The 6978-nt window shown below is 53.5% G+C and overlaps 1 pseudogene; it reads left to right on the top strand.

Annotated features, from left to right (window-relative positions):
- The first annotated feature begins 3401 nt into the window (after nucleotides 1-3401).
- Nucleotides 3402-6605, top strand: LOC149853598 (phosphatidylinositol 4,5-bisphosphate 3-kinase catalytic subunit alpha isoform pseudogene; annotated as a pseudogene).
- The last annotated feature ends 373 nt before the right edge of the window (nucleotides 6606-6978 follow it).

The following is a 6978-nucleotide window of genomic DNA, read 5'->3' as shown; positions in this document are numbered from 1 at the left end:
GGGACTCCACTGGGCCACGTTGATTTGCTCCCGTCAACTAGTACTCCTTGGGTCTGACCTTGTAGCCAGTTACCTAGGCATCGGACCATAAGACTGCAGTCAGGCACCCTCCTCAGGTGCTGGAGCTGGCAGCAGAGCAGAAGGGAGCTGTGGGCCCTGCTGACCCCCAAAAGGATGCCCCCTGGCCCTGGCCCCACCTGCTGATGAAGGCGCGGTCATGGATGAGGCCCTGCTCCAGGATGAGGCCACTCTGCTCATCCTCTCACCAGCCCCGGTTGCGGTACCACGGTATCTGGGTGCTGTTGTCCAGGTAGGTGGCCGTGCACTGGCCCTGCGCAGGGGGCTGGAGCCAGGGACAGAAGAACTCCCAGGGAAAGGCGGCACAGCTGCCAGGGCGTCCCTGCAAGCTGCAGCAACTGGGAGCCTGGGTACAAGAGCTAGGGGCTGGCAGGGACAGGGCTCTGGAGGGTGGAGACAGACCTGCTCACTGACTGCAGGAAGCCACAGGGCAGGGAGCAGCATGAATGTCTGGGAAGGCGCCTGCTTGTGAGAGAGGCTCCTGCCTCTGGCTCCAGGAGGGGAGGCCGGGGTGCGCCCGCTGATGCCGCAAGGCTGTGGGCACAGGCTTGCAGGTGACGGGCAGCCTTCAGCACTTGGCTCCATCGCACCTGCCCCCCATCCCTCTGCAGCGGGCCCGTTTGGCTCTGGGACAGGTGTGCCCCTCTCAAGAATATCCTCGCATGAGTTTCAGGGACAGCAACTCGTCAAAGATGCCTGGCTAGAGACTGGAGATGTTCCCTGACACGTTGCTGGCAGAGAGGGGACAAAAGCCTGGTGAGTGGCGACGCCCCTGATGCTCTCAGGCCTGATGCACAAATGCCCGGGTGAGCCAGGGTCTCTGGAGGGGCAGCCTGTGCAACAGGGGCCCTGAGCAAGCACCCCTTGGCTCAGAAGCAGCAGGTCTGAACCCACTGCAAAACCAGGTCCCTCCCACGCTACCTAACGTGGGTCCCCAGAGCAGTGGGACAGGAGTTGTGGCCCACAGCAGACAGTGCTGCTATCCAGCCCCGCACACAGCTGGCACAAGCCCGGGGACTCTGCTCTGTCCTGGCAGCACAGGGAGGCAGAAGGGCCCTTGGCAGTGCTGAGCCTGGGACAGGCATCCTGCCAGGCTGCAGTGCCCTCGGCACCTCCTTGCCAAGGGTCCAGCCTGCAGGTGGGAGCCTCCCTGCTCCTTACCGTGCCCGTGGGTGACGAGTGCAGGCAGACGCCAGCGCTGAGGCAGCCAGCGCGGCAGTTATTGGAGAGGTCTCTGGAAACGAGCAGGGCTGGGGGGAAGGTCTGCATGAGCGCTGAGACTGCGCCCCCCTGCCCGCCCTCCCTAGAGCAGTGCCCGGCACGGCCCCGTGCACGCTTGGGGGTCTGGGGGGAGCAGCCGGGCGGGCAGGGGAGACTCCTGTGCTGGAGTGAAGAGAGCTTGCAGAATGCAAACGCAAACACTTCAATAAATGCGATTTCTAAACATAAAAATATCCCTAGGAAAAAAGCTCTTCTCATTTGGAACATAGTGTGATGCTTTGGTAACAGTGTAGGACTGTGGTGAGTCTTTTGTGAGGACAATTGCGGTGATTTGGGAACTTTTGAGGGGCAATATATTTCTGTGAGAAACTTCATTTTTGCTTTTTCCCCGCAACTTTGTGTGCAGGTGTCTGTGGAAATATGGTGACCCTTCTCTGGGAAATGGTGTGGTGAGACACAAAGGGCGTGGTGAGATGGTGACGTCTTTTCACGTGCAAGACTGTGTGCTGGTTTCCCTGGTGATTTGGGAATGTTTTTGTGGTCACGTGTGGAATGTGGGGATTCTGTAATGTGTGGAAATATGGGAATTTTTTTCTCTGAAAAGTGACAATTTGGTGCACTCCTGTGGGAACTTGGTGTGGAAATGTGCATGCAGATCTGGAGCTGGTTGTGGGAGGCAGTATGCTGATTTGGGAACTATGCGTGGAACAGGGGTGGGTCATTATGTGCAGTGATTTAGGATGTTTTCTGAAAGAAGTGTGGAAATATGGTGAGAGCCGTGTGGAAAACCAGTGGTGTGTTAACTTGGTAAATCTGGGGGAAGGACGGTGGCTTTCTTGTGCGGCAAATCGGCGATCTTGCAGCAGGGCCGAGTGTGGCCGGGCGGCCTCTCCGCACAAACCATCCCGTGCCCGCGCTTGCCTTGCTTGTTCCTCCAGCTCCCCAACAGCCCTGCCCTGCCACAAAGGCTCAAGGGCACCACAAACCTGTGTGGGGAAAGCTGGGGGACAAGGGCACTGCCCGTGTCCACACACGGCGAAGGTGTTATAATTTCCACATGCGTGAGGGTCCAAGGAAGAGGACCCTGCGGTCTGGGGCCCTGCTGAGCCCAGCTCGGCAAGTCCCAGTCCACAGCAGGCCCTGCCTGGGAAAGGGCCTGCTCCTGCAGCATTGTGCTTTTTGGGGCTGGAAAGATGGGGAGCAAAGTCCTGCCCCTTGTCCCCTGTCCCCCCAGGCAGCCACCTCCTGCCCCGGCCCTCCCAGCCCCGCAGAAGCCAGCGCTGGCTCGCATGCAGGGTGGCCTCGCAGACCCGCCTGCAGAAACGCTCAAGAGGAAACGAAACGAGAAGCCGGCTGTTGCCGGTAGGAACCGCGAGTCACGTCAGTGCCGCTGCAGCGTCGGCGCTTCGTGTGCTGGGCCAGCAGGAGCAGCGCCGCGCGGCCGGCGCCCGGGGAGGGTGCGCCGCGGCGCTGCCCCGGGCTGAGAGCTGCACGAGGCGCCCGGGCCCCGGCACGGAGCTGCACACGAGCCGCTAAGCCGGCCGTGCCGGGGCCACGTGGCAGAGAGGCGCCCACGTGGAGCCGCGTGCGCCCGGCGGCTCGCGATTGGCGCGCTAGGTTTCTCCCGGAACGCCCCATTGGGCGAGGGAAGCCACGCGGTTGTCACGCGCCCGAAGGCCGGCGTCCCTCGGGACCCCTGCTGAGCCTGGGGCGGCCGCCTCGAGTGACAGCGAAAGGGGCGGCGGCAGCCCAATCACAAGAGTCCACCCACTGGTCCTCTGCTGCGCTTTCCCATTGGTCCTCTGCTGCGCTAGAGGGCGCCGAGGCGACTGGTGGGCGGGGCCAGGCTGCTAGCACACCTCTTACTGGCTGAGCCCTGCATTGGTGTGTTCGTAGCCGCTTTTTCCCCCCCTTGCCGTGCTCGTTTCCCATTGGTGGACAGGGGCTGGACAGGATGTTAAGCCGTTTCCCATTGGTGCAGCGCCGAGGACTGGCTGTGGGCGGGTTCTCATTGGCTGGGACAGCACAGGGCCACGAGGCAGGGCTGCCCCCTGGCGGTGGAGTGCGGGTTGATGCGTAGTGGGGGTCGGGAGAGGCAGGACATGTTCCCGGCACCCTCCCCCGGGGCCCAGTGGGGCTCCACGGTGATGCCCTGCACCGTGGTGCTGGACTGTCTGCTCCCCAATGGGGTGATGGTGTCCCTAGAGAGCCCCCGCACGGCCTCGCTGCTCACCCTCAAGCACCGGCTCTTCCAGGAAGCGCAGAAATTCCCTCTCCACCACCTCCTCCAAGATGAATCCAGGTACGTGTTCCTCAGCGTCACCCGAGATGCAAAAAGGGAAGCATTTTTCGATGAGATGCGGCGGCTCTGTGACCTACGGCTCTTTCATCCATTTCTGAAAGTTGTTGAATCCACCTGCGACCGCGAGGAGAAGATCCTGAATCAAGAGATCGGGACAGCTATCGGCATGCCCATCTGCGAACTGGAGGCAGCCAAGGACCCAGAGGTGCAAGACTTCAGGAGAAACATGCTCGGTGTTTGCAAAGAGGCCGTGGAGCTTCGAGGGGCTGACCCGCCACACAGCAGAGCTTTGTGTGTCTGCACTCCCAACGTAGACTCTTCGCCGGAGCTGCCCAGACCGCTGTACGATAAACTCGATGCAGGGCAACTGCGGGTGGTGATATGGTTTATAACCCCGCAAAGTAATAAGCAGAAATACAGGTTAAAAATCAACCATGACTGTGTGCCAGAGCAAGTTATTGTTGAAGCAATCAGAAAGCGAGGACGGAATATGTTGCTGTCGCCCGAACAGTTAAAACGCTGCGTCTTAGAGTGCAAGGGCAATTACGTGTTAAAAGCGTGCGGCTGTGATGAATACTTGCTAGAAAACTACCCTCTGAGCCAGTATAAGTACATAAGGCACCATATAATGGTTGGCCTCATGCCCAATCTGATGCTGATGACCAAAGGAAGCCTTTATGAGCAGCTACCTTTGGATACCTTTAAAATGCCGTATTATTCCACACGCGTTTGTCCAGATATGCCATACGTGAATATAGACGCTTCAGCCAAATCCCTCTGGTCTATAAAAACCAACCTCAGAATAAGAATTCTCTGTGCAACGTACGTCAACGTGAATACGCAGGACGTTGCCAAGATATATGTCCGAACAGGTATCTATCATGGAAGTGAGCTGTTGTGTGACTGTGTGAATACTCAAAGTGTACCTTGTTCCGATCCTAGCTGGAACGAATGGCTGTCGTATGACATGCGTGTTTCTGATCTCCCACGTGCTTCTCGGCTTTGCCTCTCCATCTGCTCTGTCAAGGAAAGAAAGGATGTGAAAGAGGAACATTGCCCGCTGGCTTGGGGAAATATAAACATGTTTGATTATATGCACACTCTTGTATCTGGGAAAATGGCTTTGCACCTGTGGCCGGTACCTCATGCGCTAGACGTTCTGCTGAATCCTCTTGGTGTTACTGGGTCAAATCCAAAGAAGGCAACGCCGTGTCTAGAGCTAGAATTTGATTGGTTTAGGGGTCCTGTAAAGTTTCCGGACATGACAGTAGTTGAAGACGGTGGCATGAAGGCTCTCTCCCTGGAACTGGGGTGTAACTGCAGCCATACAGTGCTGAGTAAGAGGCTAGCTAGAGATGCCGAAGTAAGAGAAAGTGACAAAGAACAACTCTGTGCACTTTGTGCAAGAGATTCACTCTCTGAAATCACTGAGCAAGAGAAAGACTTTCTTTGGAGCCACAGGCATACTTGCATGAATATCCCAGAAATTCTACCCAAACTGCTTTTGTCCGTGAAATGGAGCTCTAGACATGCAGTAGCCCAGATGTACTGCTTGATAAAACACTGGCCTCCAATCCAGCCAGAACAAGCAATGGAGCTATTGCTCTGTAATTATCCTGATCCACTGGTGCGATCATTTGCAGTTCAGTGTTTGGAGAAGTATTTGACAGATGACCAACTGTCTCAGTACTTAATCCAGCTAGTACAGGTTCTGAAATATGAACCATACTTGGATAATCTGCTGGTGAGATTTTTACTCAAGAAGGCACTGACCAATCAAAGAATAGGGCACTTTTTTTTCTGGCATTTAAAGTCTGAAATGCACAACAGAGTTGTACGTCAGAGATTTGGTTTGCTTTTGGAGTCCTACTGTCGAGCATGTGGGACTTACCTAAAACACCTGACCAGGCAGGTGGAAGCAATGGAGAAACTAATTAACCTTACTGATATTCTCAAGCAAGAGAAGAAGAATGAAGTACCAAAGGTACAAATGAAGTTTATCGTTGAACAAATGAGACAACCAGATTTCATGGAAGCTTTGCAAGGTTTTATCTCTCCTCTTAACCCTGCCCATCGGCTAGGACACCTCAGACTTGAGGAGTGCAGGATTATGTCCTCTGCAAAAAGGCCTCTCTGGCTGAGCTGGGAAAACCCAGATATTATGTCTGAACTGTTGTTTCAGAACAATGAGATAATTTTTAAGAACGGGGATGATTTACGTCAGGATATGCTAACGCTTCAGATTATTCAAATTATGGAAAACATCTGGCAAAATCAGGGTCTTGATATTCGGATGTTGCCTTACGGTTGTTTGTCTATCGGCGATTGTGTGGGCCTTATTGAGGTGGTCAGAAGTTCTCATACAATCATGCAGATTCAGTGCCAAGGAGGCCTAAAGGGGGCACTGCAGTTCAACAGTCATGCATTACATCAATGGCTCAAGGACAGGAACCAAGGAGAAAAGTATGATGCAGCTATTGACTTGTTTACACACTCCTGTGCTGGATATTGTGTCGCTACCTTCGTACTGGGAATCGGGGACCGTCACAATAGCAACATAATGGTGAAGGAAGATGGACAGCTGTTTCACATTGATTTTGGGCACTTCCTGGATCACAAAAAGAAAAAATTTGGTTACAAACGAGAGCGTGTACCATTCATCCTAACTCAAGATTTCTTAATAGTGATTAGTAAAGGAACCCAAGAATGTACCAAAACACGGGAGTTTGAAAGGTTTCAAGAGATGTGTTGTAAGGCTTATTTAGCAATTCGACAGAGGGCCAATCTCTTCATAAATCTTTTCTCCATGATGCTTGGCTCAGGCATTCCAGAATTACAGTCTTTAGATGATATCGCATATGTTCGAAAGACACTTGCAGTGGACAGAACCGAGCAGGAAGCTCTGGAATATTTCATGAAACAGATGAATGATGCTCACCAGGGTAGCTGGACAACAAAAATGGACTGGCTCTTCCACACAATAAAGCACCGTGTATTGAATTGAAATGAAAGCCAAAACAACCAAAGCCTGTCAGATACCTGTCAGATGGTTGCATAGGAATTGCACGAACAACATTTACATTTACAACAAGAACAGAAGCAAAACAGTCAGACAATTTTCCAAAGGGTTTAGAAAGCACTGAAACTACGCACTTCAAAATTAAGCTATAGTATGATGTGTAACTTCATGTTATGCCTGAAGACCAAAAAAGGTTTGGAAGTCTTTCCTGATTTTGTTTTTTGATGGAAGATTAGTAAGGGCAGAGGTGTTAAATTAAGGATGCTTAAGGGCAGAGATGTTAAAATAACGGTGGGGGAACTACAGTGCCTTTCACTGTATTTGGGTATGTTACGTTGAGGTTTAACTGACCCTGTTC

Source organism: Crocodylus siamensis, chromosome 13 (assembly GCF_052110815.1).
Source record: "Crocodylus siamensis isolate JL-2025a chromosome 13, ASM5211081v1, whole genome shotgun sequence".
NCBI lineage: Eukaryota > Metazoa > Chordata > Crocodylia > Crocodylidae > Crocodylus > Crocodylus siamensis.
This window is presented reverse-complemented; position numbering and strand designations above follow the sequence as displayed.